General features: G+C 35.6%; 1 protein-coding gene across 4 annotated transcripts in view; it reads left to right on the top strand.

The window, feature by feature from the left end:
- LOC142984677 (uncharacterized) overlaps window positions 1-18,872 on the top strand; it is a 63,178-nt gene that overhangs the window by 3,874 nt on the left and 40,432 nt on the right. Inside the window, exons 1-2 of one of the 4 annotated variants that reach the window (XM_076132430.1) lie at window positions 16,666-16,755; window positions 18,394-18,648. The exons of 1 other annotated variant lie outside the window; for it this stretch is intronic. The gene's annotated coding sequence lies outside the window, so the exon portion shown is untranslated. Of the gene's footprint in view, window positions 1-16,665; window positions 16,756-18,393; window positions 18,649-18,872 lie in introns of those variants that run through there. 2 more of the 4 variants (XM_076132431.1, XM_076132432.1) reach the window with 2 other exon arrangements.

The raw sequence follows: 18,872 nt of genomic DNA, 5'->3' as shown, positions 1-18,872 counted from the left end.
AACCTAAAACGAAAAACTCAGGCATAGCTAGTTTCAAAATAAATGTAATTTCAATATTGAACGACGGAACGCGTTGAAGTCTTTTGTATGGAGATGAGATTTCAGTAAGCGTTTGTCAATAACATAGAGAATATGATTCATATGTAAATATTGTACTATTGTTATTTCGTTTTTGTTAATACTAGCTTTGATTTGCGGCTTTGCTTGCTTTTAAAGGCATTTTTGAAGTAGACAACTATATTTTTAACTTAGTTATACTTAAATTTGGTAAACGTGTATTACCAAATTCTTTTGGTATTTACCAATTTGCCTTTTTTGTCTATAAAATGCCAAGCATATTCTTTTAGATTTTTCTCAATCTGGAAATCAAACTTTTCTTTTTTCAGATAGTACATTTAAATAAACGTTATTTTAACAACTCACACTTTTTAACACGCTAATTTAATTATTGTCAACTAAAATTTAAGATACGATTTTCTAAAAAAACAATCCTTGACACGGGAATCGAACTCCTTTCCAATCACTACTGAAAATAACCTTTCAGCATTTTATTAAACACAAAATAATAATATATAACAAATCAAAATTAACAATAACAAAATATTAACAACAAAAAATATGCCCGACTCGAGCACAAAACCCGCTACTTACACAATAATATTAGAAATATATAAATAAAGTGTTGACCTAAATTCTTTTGACGTTGTCGATAGTCGACGATTGTTACGCAAAGCTTTCGTAACTTGTCCTGGCTAGTGATGGGACATGTCGATGTCGATAAAATATAAAAGTAATATTTTTTTTGTCGTTATTTATATATTTACAACTTTTTTCAAACTATACTTAAACTATACATAGTATAGAAATAGTTTAAAAAAATATATATATCTTTTTATATACTTTAACCTAGTAATATCTGTTATGAAAATGTGTCATGACATTTGGCCGGAAAGTCATGAAATAAACCCTTACTTTTTAATTTTTATCGCATTTAAGACCGGTTTTTAACAACTAATTGATGCTCTTGTTTTTCGTGTGTGTAGAAAACTCTGGATAACGATATTTAGAATTAGTCAAATTGATAAAAAGTTTTTTGTTCTAAGTTTTGTATTATCATTTTAATACCCCTCTAAAGCACTGCCTTTTTGGAGCAATCGGTGTTGAGCATGATGTCTCAAGTTCCATTCCTGGGTCGGACAAAATGCTATTATTCTTTAGCTATTGATGTCTGGAGTGTGGTAACGTGCCCGATAGATGGCAATAGACTCCAATAATAAATTGATAATGACAATACGTGGGTGTATTTCATACACCTCTGCTTACACCTTCGTGTATAAAAGGTTATATAAGTATGTAAGCCTTCACGGTTGATAGTAATAGGAAGTAACGGAACTATCATTCTGCCAAATTCATCAAAATCGTTTCAGCAATTTACGAAAGCGTAACAGACAGACAGACAGTTAACTTTCGTTTTATATAAGTTATGGATAAACCGCGGAAGTGTCCGTTTTGCTACGGATTAATCAATTTTCCTTCGCTTGGATAATTTTAATTGAAAAAATTGTGAAAGTTTAATATTTTTTTATTTGTTTTGTAAATTACTGTTTATTGGTTTTTGTCATTTAAAGATTAACTTCTGCCTGCGACTTTACTTACATTTTTTAGGGTAAAACTATGCCTTTTGAGGTGTTCACCACGCTACTGGTCACAACACTGCGTCGAGAGGTCGTGGGTTCGATTCTCACTCGTAAGAATTATTTTTCAATTATGATCCTTATCAAAAATCAGAAAATCATTTTTTTTTGGGTCATATGCTTACACTAATGATAGTCAATGATACAGAGACTGAATTTACCGCCAGTTCGGAAGGTAAGGCCAATGAAAAGAGCTGCCAACAAAATAAACTCTTTTTAATCGCCAAATGGTTTTAAAAATATTTCTGTTAGGTATTAATCATTGATGATATAAGGAGCTGCTACCAACACTACCGAACATACTTTTGTATACAGATAAATCGTAAGTTGTCAGACTATAACATGTAAACTTTCGCATTTATAATTTATAATATTAGGTCGGGGAAAAAGTCTTTTCGCATTACAGTATGTATGAACTTGTAATAAAATGTTTTCTCTACACAAAAAAGCTCGAAATTTGGGTACCTCACGAGCTCACTGAAAGAAACTAATGAGCCGAGTACTCATTTGTGATTCTTGAAGCCAAAGAGATTTTATTTACAGTGTAAATAAACCTTATACTCTAGCTAATCAATTTATTTCACACAGTTATATAAATGTGCAAAATTGTAATTTCAATGCAAATATTGTCTAAATTGATTTTCCACGTATTTGCGAAAAGACGTTATGGAATTATTTTCGTAATGTCTTTATTTATGTAATTTGTTTTCTATTTTTAGTGACGGAGGCGAAATTTAGCTTTTAAAATATCAAATTTAAGGTATGGCAATATTTACATACATACATAATACCATGCCTTACATCCATATAGGTATATAATAGGCAGAGACCAAAGAACGCCACTTGGTACAATCCTTACAAACTTCCCTTGCCTCATTCACATTCATACATCTTATGAAATTACAATAAAAAATAAATAATAAGATCCGATTTACAATCATAATTACCTTATTTACATAAATACCTCCGGGTTCCTACTAAAAATATTTTATACCGGAAATCAAACCTACACCACAAAATAACTAATCTCTTCATACACACATTAAAAACTTGACTCTAGTTAAAATCTAATAATTAATTAATTTACTTCATAGCACATACAAACAAATAGCCACAAGTACCAAATTTAACCTTCAAAATAAAATTCGACAATTTACCCAAACGGGAACCAAACCCGCTACATCACTACACAACCGGTCTATACTATCAAACGTGTAAAGGAAGTGTATACATAATTTTTAAAATCATTAATATTCAATTTTTATTCTACTTAAAACACGTCAAAGGCCTTCGGGCTTGAATAACTGTGAAAGACAGTTTGATGAACAAAATATAAATGAAATATTTAAATAAACAGTAGCAATACTGTATTTCTTAACCGACTTTTAGAAAAGGAGTAGATTCTATATTCTTATCCTAATTACCCTCGGTTTCTGGGTACATTTAGCGGTAGTTTATCTATTCAATAGCGTTAAAATTCAAATAAAACGCTATTGAATAGATAAACTACCGCTAAATGTACTTCAGAAACCAGGGGTCAGACACATAAGTTAACTAGCTATTAAATGTAATAATACAACTATGTTATAACATTCTAGACAGTATATGTAACATGTAATAAAATGCATCGAAATAAATTATATTTTATGCACATCTATACTATATATACTATCTATACTAATATTATAAAGCTGAAGAGTTTGTTTGTTTGTTTGATTGTTTGTTTGTTTGTTTGTTTGAACGCGCTAATCTCAGTATCTACTGGTCCGATTTGAAAAATTCTTTCAGTGTTAGATAGCCCATTTATCGAGGAAGGATATAAGCTATATATCATCACGCTACTACCAATAGGAGCAGAGTACGGGTGAAAAATGTTACAAAAACGGGGACAATTTTGACCCATTCTCTCTTATGTGACGCAAGCGAAGTTGCGCGGGTCAGCTAGTTACACATAATTATACAATAACTGCGCCATTTTAGAAATTTTTCATCCGTTTTGTTATTACGTAGTTTTGTTAAAGAAAGAAAGATTGCATACTTATATAGAACTAGTATACAAATATAATATCACGCCTGTTAAATGGGGTAAATGAAGCAATCTGTCGCACAGTCTTGGGTTTGAATCTCGGGCCGGAGCAAAAAATATTAAGATAATTTTAACTCTGCCAACTCTATCATGATAGAAAATCTTTGGGCAGAGCTGGCAGAGTTTTGATTGCCTACTTGGCGCAGTGGTTTAGGCCGCCACGCCGCTACCATTGCGTCGAGAGGTCGTGGGTTCGATTACCACACGGAACAATTATTGTGCGATCCACAAATAGTTGTACTGTACTGTTTGTACTTTGTGTCCGTTGTTTGTATGTTTGTAAGAATCTCCGCGACTCATGAGCAATTCTTAGTGCGGGAGTTATCTTTTAAAAAAGCTGGTACTTAAGGCTTTTGTTTAAGCCGCAAAGCCTCCATAAAGGGGGCTACAAGGTGACCCCTAAGTAAGAATACTAAAAAACTATGTACATTATTTATTCCTTATAAAGTTCTTAGTTTCAATCTATTAACCTACTGATCCAAATACGTATTTTAAACTAATTTTGGAAGCACAATAATTGTGCTACAACCTATTTAAATTCAAATTAGTACATTTGTAATCAAATGACTCTGAATAGAGATTTATGACCGATTTGAAATCATCCAAAATTGGATTTTATTTTGTAATTTATTTTAATTTAAAACGTATAAGGTTATATTATAACTAAATTAGGTTTTTATAGGCTAATATAATTGGGCCGAATTTATTCTTGATATTGCTGCAACTGGTTTATATTAGGTCGGGGAAAAAGTCTTTTCGCATTATAGTATGTATGAACTTGTAATAAAATCTCTTTGGCTTCAAGAATCACAAATGAGTACACGGTTCATTAGGTTTCTTTCAGTGAGCTCGTGAGGTACCCAAATATCGAGCTTTTTTTGTGTAGAGAAAAGATTTTATTACAAGTTCATACATACTATGATGCGAAAAGACTTTTTCCCCGACATAATATATTACTAACTTCTATTCGCGGTTTCACGTTACAAGATTTAAGGTAACAGGTCTTGTGTGTCCAGGTTATAAACTATCTGTATACCCACCCAGTTTCGAAAAAATCCGTCGATTCGTTTTTGCGTTAAAGAGTAACAAAGAAACATATTTATTATTATGCTTGTTATATATCCTGGAGATTTAGGCATAGGTATATAAAATAAATCTACGTTACGCCATTAACAATGTTAGTCCTATGTAATAGAGGGCGAGCATATTGTCATATACCGGGCACGTTACCATACTCCGGGCTACTTTTGAGAGCGTTTTAATATAAATCAGAAAAGATTTCCTCGATCCGGGAATCAAACCCGGGACCCTATAGTCGGCCGTCGCGCTGCAGAGGCAATCAATAATTGTGAACAATTTAATATAAATTAGAAAAGATCACCAATTTACATGACTAAAAATCGAACCTCGTGATCAGCAGGCATATACACTACCCAGACCACCTATAGTTAACAGTTAAACTCAGATATGTAACTTATTATCTAAATAGGAACACGTTTGTTGCAAAACTCGAGCAGAACCGGCGCAAAAACTAATAGTTGCTCAAGCAGTGAAAGTAAATAGAAATATGTACCAATATATCTTGATCCCTCATTGCATTTGATTGCAATACATGGATAGGTCTTACTACACTGGTTCTTTATTAGTAGGCTTATATACCTATAAAGTAAAAATAGGAACATTTTATATAGGTTATCGACTGTTATATGGTTCATGAGATACAGCCTAGTGACAGACAAATGGACCAACATTACCTGGGACGTATGGTGTTTCGGACACGTTTGACATACTAATATAGGCTTTTAAACCTATGAAGTTAATAAAATAAATTTAACCTATTAATGTCCCACTGCTGGGTAAGAGTCTCCTGCCGTAATAAGGGAAGGGTTAGGTCTTGAGTCCACCACGGTGGCCAATTTCGGGTTGGGGACTATTATTACTACTGGTCATAAAATAAAGTCCTCTCGCTGTGTCTGTCTGTTTGTTATCGATGAACTCAAAATCTACTGAACCGATTTACATGTGGTTTGCACATGTAGATAGAACGATGCCAAGCAACAATTTTACACAAGGGTATATACGAGCACATATAGTTAGCAAAGGTTTTGCGTAAATTCACTTACTGTATTTGACCATCATAAGTGATTGTAGTAATAGGATTTTAATTAATAAATGATTTATTTTATTGCGTAAACAGGCAAAACCAGGCGGGTCAGCTAGTGAACAAGACACCAAAAAGTGATTTTTTTACCAAAAGAATTTTACGACTATAGCATAAACACATCACACACACAAACATCGAAAAAAAAACGCTGTTTTCTTCACCTTAAATCATGAGTTTCATAGACAAACAAACTCAACCTCTATAATCCAACAAAAAACAACAAACAAAATAATCTAAATACCCATATAAATATCAAAAGAAACTAAACCTAGCTCAACAGCGCAACAGTCTTACCGAAAAATCAGTCGCGCGCGCTTTCTCTCGCGTTACGCAAAACTATAGCACGGCGGTTCACTCTTTGGCATAACAAGCGAATCGCTGAACGCATACAGAACAATCAGTTCACTTGCTACTTTACGTTTTTAAACGTAGAAATAGAATTGATTTAAATATATGTGTGTGTCTTTGTGTTTCACCTAGAAATTCGATGGAGAAATACCTGATTTTACTTAGTTTTGGGTTTAAACCTAGTTGAAACAATACCTAATAAATATAATTCCATTATTATGATTGGATAAAAATGGAAGGGGATTTTGCCCAGCAGTGGGACAGTATAGACTAGCAAATATATAAATAAAAAGTCTTCAAAACCTTTAGAAAAATGGAGGTTCTTAATTCGTCTGTATTTTTTATGTTTTGTCACCTCATAACTCTTTAATTTGATTGATGGTAATCTATTTATAATTTTACATACATACATACAAATATTACGTCTTTTACTTCACTTGGTACGGTCGTCCTTACAAACTTTCCTCGCTTTATTTTAATATTAAAATTCGACTCAATTGTTTCTTACATACAAAATAATGAAACAAACCTTTTTTCTCTGCAATTCGAATAAAACGATTTAATACTATTTCTTATTACAATTTGTTAATTTTGTCTATAAGTACTAAGAATTTTCGTCAGCCATTACTAAATACAAGTTGCATTTTGCACTGAAAAGTCTTTGATGCGTAAAATTACTGAAATATAACACTAAAATGCAATTACTGGGGACTTTTTCGTGAAATTTCGAAGGATCTGTAGTCACACTGCCTCCGTGGCGCAGTGGTTTAGGTCGCCACGCCGTTACCATTGCGTCGGGAGGCCGTGGGTTCGATTCCCACACGGAACAATTTTTGTGCGATCCACATATAATTGTTTCGGGTCTGGTTGTACTTTGTGTTCGTTTTTGTATGTTTGTACAAAGTCCCCGTGACACAAGAGCAACTCTAAGTGCGGGAGTTGTCATTTTAAGAAAAAAAAAATCCTCTGTGATGCGTTCGGGGCTATATCCGACTGCTAATAATAAGGTTTCAGGGTTGATTCCCAAGTCGGTAAAGTACTATTGGAGTTTTTTAATTTATATTTGTATATTACTCAAAAGTATCTCGGAGTTTAGTTACATGCCCGGTATATAGGAACAGGTTTGCCCCCTATTACATGGAACTAACTTTTGTAATTGCGAAATGTGTGTGTACTTTATACAGCTCGGCTTAAACCTTCGGGTCCAGAAACTCGATTCTCTACCACTACCGACTACTGACAACCGGCTAGTCAACGAAAAAAATTGTATCTGATCAGCGCCTCTGACGGGCGTCGTAGGAACTATTTTGGTAGTCAATTTTAAATGTCAAACTTTCGATACTCGACAGTACCGAATATAGAGAATCGCGCTACAGCAGGCGAAATATTATGTATGTTATAAACAAAATGAATTTCAGTTTAGTAATGTAACGTGTTGTATAATAAACTGTATATTTTCACTTTCTTTGTAAACAATACACAATGGTACATAAAATTCACAATCTGAGCTTTTGTTCTAACTTCCTTGACATATAACTGTAATTAAATAACATTATAGCATTATCAGGCCTTTCATCCTTTAGAGCATTGACAGCCGAGGGTAAACATTTACTTTCTAGAGTTCATTTCCAAGACATTTCTCTCTTCCACAACAGCTTTTTTATTTAAAATTTTTCATATATAAGGTTTTCCCCCTGAATAATAATTAATTCACTGCTGGGCAAGGGTCTCCTCCCGTAACGAGAGAGGGGTTAGGCCTGAGTCCACCACGCTGGCTATTGCGGGTTGGGGACTTTACATACGTTCAAGAACCGTTCTTAAGAACTCTCAGGCATGCAAGGTTTTATCACGATATTTTCCTTCACCGTTGTAACAAGTGATCATTATTTCTCAGATCACTATTTTCAATTTTTCCCCCTTGGGGAGGAATTTTCAAAAATCTTCTCTCAATGCTCCTCTAAATTTCCGAAGGAATCTTAGTAGAAAATTTCAAGTTTCTACGCTCAGTAGTTTCGGCTGTGCGTTATCCATCAGTCAGTAACGGAAGATATTTCATACTGAAAGTAGTTCTGAGTTTAGTAACGTGTCCAGTATATGGCAATAGGCTCGTCCCCTGTTACATGGGACTAACATTGTTAATGGCGAAACGCGGGTATATTTCATACACTTCTGCCTATACCGGGTATAACCAGGCGTGATATTATGTACGTATATTACGTCTATTAATGTCTACATGAGGCACCCATAGCCAGTTGCGCTCACCGGTCGGTAAACGATCTGTGGGTGAAGCAACCGTTGGCCCGGTCATTCTATAAATGGGTGACCGCATAGTGGTATTTGAACTGGGCGTCTCCGTGCTTCGGAGGGCACGTAAAAAGTCGGTCCCGATTGTTGTCGATTAAGATAACAGTTGTTAAGCCACGTCAAAGGCCTTCGGGCGGCTTGAACAACTTTTACAGTAGGTTGACCACTAACCATACGACAAGAAGAAGAATGCTACGTCATTATAGACAAGTTTTAAAATGCATGTAATCATTAACTAAGCAGTAATTTAGATTTCTATGTATGTTTGTTGAAATCGTTGCAGTTACTGTTTGATGATAACAATCTTTGTTTTAAAATGTATGTTTATTAAGCAAGTTTTAAAATAATAGCCTCTTTTTGTTCTTACTATAAGTCTTAATTATATATTTATATTAGCTTTAGTCCGCGACTTCGTCGCCTGTTTGTGACTTAAGACAGAAATGTCATACAAACTTTCATACCCTATTTTATCCCCTATGGTGTAGAATTCATCAAAATCCTTTCTTAGCGGATGTCTACGTCATAACATCTATCTGCATGCCAAATTTCTGGCCAATCCTTTGAGTAGTCGAGATAGCTCACTAACCCCCGGTTTCTGAGGTACATTTAGCGGTAGTTTATCTATTCAATAGCGTTTTTATATGAGTTTAAACGCTATTGAATAGATAAACTACCGCTAAATGTACCTCAGAAACCGGGAGTAGGTCAGTCAGTCACCTTTGAGTTCGATAATTATTGTCGATACGAAGGTGCCTACCCGAATATGTTCGAAGCCAGCCCTGTGATGTTTTCCTTCATTATCAAAAGTAATGATAATTTATATATCAAACTAATTCGTGTGGGAATCGAACTTACCTGTCGAATTTATTGAGAACATCTCACGATATTTCACCACTGACATACGCTAGTGTGCTACTTATACGCAACGTGTCAAGTCGTAATGATATGAAGTTTTTGTTATCAGCTTATTATAGTGGTTATTCACGCGATGATATCTAGAACATTCGATCATTGTTGTAGAGGCGCCCATAGTTGCGCTCACCGGTCGGTAAACGATCTGTGGGTTAAGCAAACCATAGTGCAGTCGTTCTATAGATGAGTGACCGCATAGTGGTATTTGAATTAGGCGTCTGCGTGCTTCGGAGGGCACGTAAACAGTCGGTCCCGGTTGTTGTCAATTAAGATAGCAGTCATTAAGCCACGTCAAAGGCCTTTGGGCTTGAACAACATTGACACTAGGTTGACCACTAACCATACGATAGGAAGAAGAATTGTTGTAGAATCAAGTGTCAGATCGGGTCTTAAAAGAATTTTAACAGTGCCTTATATGTGGGTCCCAACTGTTATCTTCAAAAATCTTTGACAGTCCTTACCAGTAGTCAGAAACTTGAAAGTCGTACATCCAGTCTTACTGAGGGGTAACGTGTTATAACCCAGGTAACTGTGTTGTGGAGGTTTAAACTACGCACAATAAATCATCAATATGAAGTTGTTCACACGAGTAACTAACTTTTCCGAAACGGTAAAAAAATATGACAATTTTAAAACACTTTGTACAAAGTTTACAATATAAAAAATATTTTAAATTTGAATTGAATTTGATCGAACCCAATACTTCATTATCATCATTCATATAAGGTACCTGGGTCAAATATGGCCCGCCTAAATATTTGGGCACAAAGCATTTTTCCAAACACGAAATATTATAAACGCGAACATTACACTACTGCCCAGACTACAAAGTTACATTCAGTTATAGCATATTATTGTTTTAAAGTTATATAACAATTACATCTTACACATAACATTACACTTTCTATTGATAAAAATTACGCACGAGAAAGCCGTTCTGTTCACTGGCTACGGGTTCAATGCCTGGGTTGTGAATTGTTGTAATTAAATCACAATGGGCGAGTTATATTGTTTGTCCGTCCTGGAATTTAGACTAGTATTAAAATGGCTATTCTGTTTAAGCTATGTGCAGTAGTTAAGACAAATAAGATTGCTATTTTATTATTGAAATAGAACAATTTATTGAACAATAAGAATCTTAAAAATCAATTAAGCCTGTCCAGTAAAAAATAAAAGATTACGAACTTAAAAAATACAGATTAATTGGGAGTCCCGTTTTCAAGTCTGATATATACAAAATCGCATTTATAATAAATATTTTTTTCGAAGGAGAGGTTAGACCTTGAGTCCACTACCTAGCCAAGTGCCGGTTGGGGACTTTGCATCAATAAGTATTAAACAAATAGGCATGCAAGGTTTTATCACGATGTGTTCCTTCACCGTTATAACAAGTGATAATTATTTCTAATACACACATAACTTTGAAAAGTCATTGGTGCAATGGCATGCAAAGTCCCCAACCGCAACCTCCTCAAGGCCCTCCCTCATAACCTCAAGGCCTAACCCTTCTCTAGTTTGGGAGGAGATCCTTGCCCTGCAATGGGACAGTAATGGGTTAAAAAAATCGCATTTATTATATACAAGGTATTTTCTTACTCTGTCTTGTTATGTTAAACTAGCTGACACGCGCAATTTCGCTTGCGTCACATAAGAGAGAATGGGTCAAAATTTTCCACGTTTTTATTAAATTTTTTACTGGTACTCTGCTCCTATTGGTCGTAGCGTGATGATATATAGCCTATAGCCTTCCTCGATAAATGGGCTATATAACACTGAAATATTTTTTCAAATCGGACCAGTAGTAACTGAGATTAGCGCGTTCAAACAAACAAACTCTTCAGCTTTATAATATTAGTATAGATAATGAATAAACATTGTACAATTTCACTTGTCTTACACGCTTTGTGAACAATCACGCGATAACTATGTTTAATGAATCATTGATCTTCATTCTTTTTGAATAAATGGCATTTAACGACAATTAATACATGTACGACTGTCACAGAGACATCTCCTGTTTGTACCAAAAAAATATATTATTGGACAACTCACACACGGTCACTGCCAGCCTCCGTGGCGCAGTGGTTAAGATCACCACGCCGAGATTATTGCGTCGGGAGGTCGTGGGTTCGATTAATCGAAATTCGATTTCGGTTCTGGTTATACTTTGTATCCGTTGTTTGTATGTTTGTAAAAGTTCCCGCGACACAAGAGCAATTCTTAGAGCGGGAGTTGTTCTTTTTAATTAAAAAAATACATTTCACACATCTATCTATCTGTCTATTCTATGGTTAGTGGTCAACCTAGTGTCAAAGTTGTTCAAGCCGCGAAAGGCCTTTGACACGGCTTAACGACTGTTATCCTAGTAGACAACAACCGGGACCGACTTTTTACATTCCCTCCGTAGGACGGAGACGCCCAGTTCAAATACCACTAGTCACCCATCTATGGAATGACCGCGCCAAACGTTAACCACAGATCGTTTACTGACCGGTAAGCACAACTGGCTATGGACGCCTCACTGCTTTTATCACGGCTGTCACTGCTTTATAATAATATGAAAGTATTAGGTCGGGGAAAAAGTCTTTTCGCATTTTTTTTTTTATTTTCTTTTTTTTTTAAAGACAACTCCCGCACTAAGAATTGCTCTTGTGTCGCGGGGACTTTTACAAACATACAAACAACGGACACAAAGCACAACCAGACCCGAAACAATTATTTGTGGATCGCACAAATAATTGTCCCGTGTGGGAATCGAACTCACGACCTCCCGTTGCCGTGGTATCGGCGTGGCTACCTAAACCACTGCGCCACGGAGGCAGTCGAATTATAGTATGTATGCCAGCTTATACCTTCAAGACTAACAGTCGTGAAGTTACACTAACCCAATCGTGTGGAAAACGAATTTAACGTTTCCTACGGAAATGATACTGAAAAAATACCTCATATAGGAAACATAGTATCAAGGAAGGAAGTAAATATTTACAGTTAATAATGCAGGCACACGCAACTGTACCGCGCTGTAATCGTGGGTTCGACCCCGGCTGTGGTTTTATTACGTAATTACGTAATTAGTTGACTATTTGACAATAGTTTGTTTAGTTTAATTAATTGTTTTTTTTGTTAGGATCGTACCAAGTGGTTTTCTTTAGTCTCTGATTAACCCTATGGGAAAGAGGCGTGATTATGTATGTATGTATGTATGTATAGTTGGTTAATTAGTTAGTAATGATGTTTTATTTTTTGATTAAGTATTAAATATAATATATACTGTTATGCTTGAAGTGTAGGTAGAGGTGTGTGAAATACACCTACGTGTCGCTATTTACAATAAAATACCTATGTATTAGAAGACAAACAATGCTACATGAAAAGCACTATCAAATAAAATAAGAATAATTAAAATCGATCCACCAAATAAAAAGTTATGAGGTACCAAAATAAAAGATTTCTTTAAATAAATAAAATAAATAAATTTAACCCATTAATGTCCCACTGCTGGGCAAGGGTCAAGTGCGGTTTGGTGACTTTGCATGCCCTCAATAAATGTATTAAACAAATTTTAGGCATGTAAGGTTTCCTCACGATGAATTCTTTAAAAGTCGATTAAAAATTACGCCATTTTCCTGTAGTGTGTAAGCAGAGAGCTAATAATGCCACTTGTTATAATCCTTACAAACTTCTGCTTCATACACATACATAATTATTAGTTATACCACAATTACATGTATCAAAATCACGATTCTCTTACTTTCTATTTGCAAATTCTATAATTAAGACAACAGATATCATTACAATCGAGAATCGAACTAACTACCCGTCTAATCACTGTACTGTTGATCATTAGTTACGTAATTCTAATATTATAATTGCCTGTCTGTCTGTATGTTATACTTTCATGGTTAGCATACTATTAGACCAATCTTCATGAAACATAGCATTGAAATAGTCACTATAAACATTTTTCTTTTAAGGGAAAACTACTGGACTGATTTTGATGAAATTTGTCAATAAATAAATTTAAATGTATCTTAATTGACAACAACCGGGACCGACTTTTTACGTGCCCTCCGAAGCACGGAGACGCTCAGTGTAAATACCTGTAAGTAGTCACAGATCTATGGAATGACCTCGCCAAGGGTTGCTTAACTCACAGATTGTTTACTGACCGGTGAGCGCAACTAGCTATGGACGCCTCACTGCTTTTATCGCGGCTTTATAATAATATAATAGTATATTAGGTCGGGGAAAAAGTCTTTTCGAATTATAGTATGTATGAACTTGTAATAAAATCTTTTTGGCTTCAAGAATCACAAATGAGTACACAGTTCTTTAGGTTTCTTTCAGTGACCTCGTGAGGTATCCAAATATCGAGCTTTTTTGTGTAGAGAAAAGATTTTATTACAAGTTCATAGATACTAATGCGAAAAGACTTTTTCCCCGACCTAATATATAACAAAAACAATGTAATAATTTGTTCATAATCTTAGCACTTTTCCTTTCCACAGTAATGTTATATGTACAGTTAACTACATTACAACACTCGGGAACTGAACCAGTAACCGCTGTTACGTTATACGATTTCACGCAAATCGATCGAGATTAGGTACACCATGGCTTTGATGAAATATGGATTAATGAAATCTTTCTTAAGTTTTATACCCATTACTGTCCCACTGCTGAGCAAGGGCTCCTCCCAAACGACTGAAGGGGTTAGGACTTGAGTCCACCACGCTGGCCAAGTGCAGGTTGGGGACTTTGCATGCCCTCAATGAATGTATTAAACAAATTTTAGGCATGCAAGGTTTCCTAACGATGTTTTCCTTCACCGATAGAGCAAGTGATCATTGTTATGTTAAAGAAAAAATTGTCATAGAAAGATAGTTTTAATAAGAAATTACAAAATGCAATATTTATTTTGAAATTAATAAATTCGTTGCACTGCATACCAATGCACCTTGTATAAAGGGTTTGATTTCCGGTCAATACTTTTCAATATACACGGGAATTGGAGTACAACCAGATTCTTGTTTTATCCCAATCAAAATACCAACTTGTGACGTCATAACGCATGTAGCATTTAAAAAAAAAAATACTGTCATCATTAGTCTAGTCTTTCTTCCAACTATGTTGAAGTCGGCTTCCAGTCTCACCGGATGCAGCTGAATACCAGTGTTTTACATGGAGCGACTGCCTATCGGACCTCCACAACCCAGTTACCTGGGATATAACACGATACTCCCTCGATAAAACTAATTGTCAGACTTTCAAGATTCTGACTACTGGTAAAGGACTTTCATGTTAAATTTTTTTCGGAGATTGTCCGTAGTTAGGAAGTTGACATCGTAGGCTTCCGTGCCTCGGAGAGTACGTAAAGCCTGATCCTTCACTGGTCGTGTCAGTTATCCGTCCCACCGGACTATGAGTGTGAAAAAATAGAGAGTGTACCTGTGTATTGTGCACACACTTGGACACTATAACACACTATACACACACTATATATTGGAAACTGACTACCATAGTCGGATATCAGCTAGGACATTAATTATTATTCTATGGTCACCCATCCACAGAATATCCTCAGATTAGATTAGATAGATTGATCTGCGCGGTTGTTCAGTCACGAGCTTCTTCATAATCATACAAGACCATCCAAATTACATACAAATCAATGTACAAAGTACATAGTATACATGTATTTAACATCGGAGCGTCGCACTCGATGCTAGTCCGCTACGATTTCACGCGGCGTCTGCGCAACAGTGCTTCACGCAACAGTATATGGTGACCATGCTGTTTGGAATAAAGTTAAGGAACTTATTTTTTATGTTCTTTTTCATTTATAAATACGTATGGAAGCGCCGGGAGGGGAATCTCTAGAAAGAAAGAAAGCGATCATATCAAATTCAAAATATTAGTGATGTCTTAGAAAAGGTCAGGTTAGTAGCCAGGCATGCTACTCGTAACCGGCGGTATTGGAGTGGAAGATGTATGGATGTGAATGTAGCAAAGGAAGTTTGTAGGAATCGTACCTAGTGGCTGTGCGTTGTCCATAAGTAAATCACTTAGTTACGAATGAGTTTTATATTATATCGACTAGCTGACCCGGCTAACGTTGTTTTGCCACATAAATTAAATAAAAAGTGGTGAGCAACCCTTTTCGCTTAGGGGTATGAAAAAACATGTTGATGATTCTCAGACAGAATTTCATGAGAATCAGTCAAGCCGTTTCGGAGGAGATCGGGAACGAACATTGTAACACGAGAATTTTATATAAGAAAATTTAGGTTTCTAGTCATTTATTCCTAAACTGATCCTTCTCTAGAAAAAAACCATTGTGTTGAATTTTAAGAAATCTCAATCAGCTGTAATATTGTTATACGACTCGGCTATCAGTAACTGTGTGTTGTGCAATATATTTTATCTGTCTCTAGGCCTTGACCGCCGGTGGACTAAAGGCTAGCGAAAGTTTCATATATTGTAACCCTGTAAATGTGTCACTGTTACAGAGAACAGTCTGACATCAAGATATTATACAAACACTAGATTTTACCCGCGACTTCATCCGCTTGGTTTGTGAATTAGGACAGAATTTTCATAAAAAATGTAATCCCCTATTTTGTCCTCTTGGGGGTAGAATTGATAAAAGCCTTTTTTCCAAACTATGTTGGAGTCAGCTTCCAGTCTCACCGTATGCAGCTGAATACCAGTGTTTTACATGGAGCGACTGCCTATCTGACCTCCACAACCCAGTTACCTGGGATATAACACGATACCCTTCGGTAAGACTGGTTGTCAGACTTTAAAGCTTCTGACTACTGTCAAAGATCTTCAAAAATGACAGCGAGGACCCACAAGTTTACGTGCCTTAATACGGAGTAACTCGATATGTATAAGATGGTCACCCATCCACAGATCAACCTCGGCAAGCATGCCTTAACCTCAGAGATCGATCCGCGCAGCTGTCGTTAACTAATCCACGAGCTCTTCAAATCAAGTGTCAAACTAACTTTCTATAAAAAGACCCTCAACTTACACATCAACTCAATCAATTTAAAGCATATTGACATAGCCTAACACACTTACCGATTACTCCACACTACCTTGAATGTTGTCCGCATATTGTGCAACGTACATACACCCCACTTCCCCCCCCCTTTCATACCCGCAACGACAACCAGTAAGCCTGCGACCGCAGACAAACGTATACATAATTTCATTCGGTTTAAAACAAATTCTTATTCATTGTGAGTGCTATTTTGTGATGTGATTTTAGTATTATTTTCTCAAAATTTGTTTAGCTATTTTGGTGTATGTTTTGTATGAAAGTTTGTTATTTAAATGTTTGAGTGTCTGTGCTGTTGAAAGAATGATATTTAGTATGTATTTGATTTCTTTTTGATTTGATGTTGTGTAGTTTTTTAGTCTGTGGTGTTTGTTTTGTAGATATTATTGGTTAGTTGTTTTTGACAAGAAATGATGATTTTCTAATTGGGTATTTTGATTTTTTGTCTTTCGCTTGATATACAAAGTATTTCGTAACTAAGGAAGTCTATTTAAGTTCCAACAGTTATGTTCGTTTCAATATTGATTTATTATAAGGCTTTAACTTCTTTAAAATCGATTTACTTGTTGAAATGTCTTTCCAGGATTTCAATATTTTTAATCCACAGTCTATAATAGATTTCCAAGTTTCATAAGCTATTATGCAGTTCATCTATGGAAAAAGTACCTTCATTTTTAATACTAACTTTATAAGAAAAGTTTCCAATATCTTATTTTATTATATAGCCTATTTTTAACCCATTACTGTCCCACTGCTGGGCAAGGGTCTCCCAAATTGAGGAAAGGATAAGGCCTTGAGTCCACCACGCTGGCTAAGTGTAGAAGACTTTGGTAGCCAAGAAATGCTGCCGGGATTAAAAGTATCCTATATGTTTATCCAGGTTATAAGCTATTAGTGTACCAAATATTATTTCAATAAATCCAGAACCTTTTTCGTGAAAGAGTACCAAACTAACATCCATCCACACTTACAAACTTTCGCATTTATATATACTATGATATACCTATGGAAAGTCCCCAACCCGCAATTGGCCAGCGTATGGCTCATTACGGGAGGAGACCCTTGCCCAGCAGTGGGACATTAATGGGTTAAATTAACTTGTATCTCTCTCTCTCTCTCTCTCTTCCATGCTATGAATCCCATATGGTAGTGGGGTCAGCCTTCCTGGTCTTTCTCCTCCACTTCGTTCTGTCCTGGACATCGTCTTCGGAAACCAAATAAGTTAAATTTACTTGTATACTTATGGAAAATTTCTTTCTTCAAATTCCATTCACTCAATATTGAGTAACGTACATATTTACGTACCAGTGAACGTCCTTGTAAACTTTCATACGTATTACATGTATGAAATAACTTTAATTACTTACAGTCTGTTGCGCTGAGCGATCAGTGAGTTAAGCAACCTCGCCGCGGGTGTTACATAGATGGGTGACAGATTTTGCAGCGTCTACGTGGTTCTAGTCACTGTTGTTGTTTAACAGTCGTTAAGCCATGTCAAAGGTTTTCGAACTTGAACATTTTTGACACTATGGTCGGTAAACGATCTGTGGGTTAAGCGACCGTTGTTGCGATCATTCCATTGACGGGTGACCACATAGTGGTATGTTAACTAAGCGTCTCTGTGCTTCGGAGGGCACAAGCGGTCCTGTATGACGACATGTATGGATGTGAATGAGGCAAGGGAAGTTTGTAAGGATCGTACCAAGTGGCCTTCTTTGGTCTCTACCTAGTGGAAGTGTGATTATATGTGTTTTTGTATGTATGTATGTATGTTTGTTTGTTTGTATGTATGAATATTAAGGGGGTATTAAATTTCCAGGATTGGCACATAAATGAATAGTACTGTAGAACCCCCGAGGGGTGTAATTCAAACTATAAAATCGTTTATAAAAGACATTTTCTTCCTATATTTTAAATTCGCACTCTACGCAATAGTAATTTATATATTTTTCTATTATTACGACTATTATTTTGGATGACAGATATAGCAGAAATGTGAATAGTGAAGTGTAGTGTTTTATGTAAATAAAAAGTGACTCTTAGTGACATTTTTCAGCTGAAAAAGGAACGAGAGGTATGTATGTTTTGTCTCTTTTTGCTACATTTTTATACTAATTTTATATCTGTGTTTTGCCTGTTAATTAAGGTATATTTTAGTCTAATTTTTTTCTCTTCTATTATACGGTACTGGTAATATGTTACTGTAGTAACAATTTACTCGTAAAGAGAGAGGAGCTCGTGGCTTAGTTACCTCAGCCGCGCGGATCCATTGCTAAGGTTAAGTTATCCTTGCCGAGG

This window comes from Anticarsia gemmatalis, chromosome 27, assembly GCF_050436995.1.
Source record: "Anticarsia gemmatalis isolate Benzon Research Colony breed Stoneville strain chromosome 27, ilAntGemm2 primary, whole genome shotgun sequence".
Classification (NCBI taxonomy): domain Eukaryota; kingdom Metazoa; phylum Arthropoda; class Insecta; order Lepidoptera; family Erebidae; genus Anticarsia; species Anticarsia gemmatalis.
The sequence above is the reverse complement of the archived record's forward strand: the minus strand, read 5'-3'. Positions and strand labels throughout refer to the sequence as shown.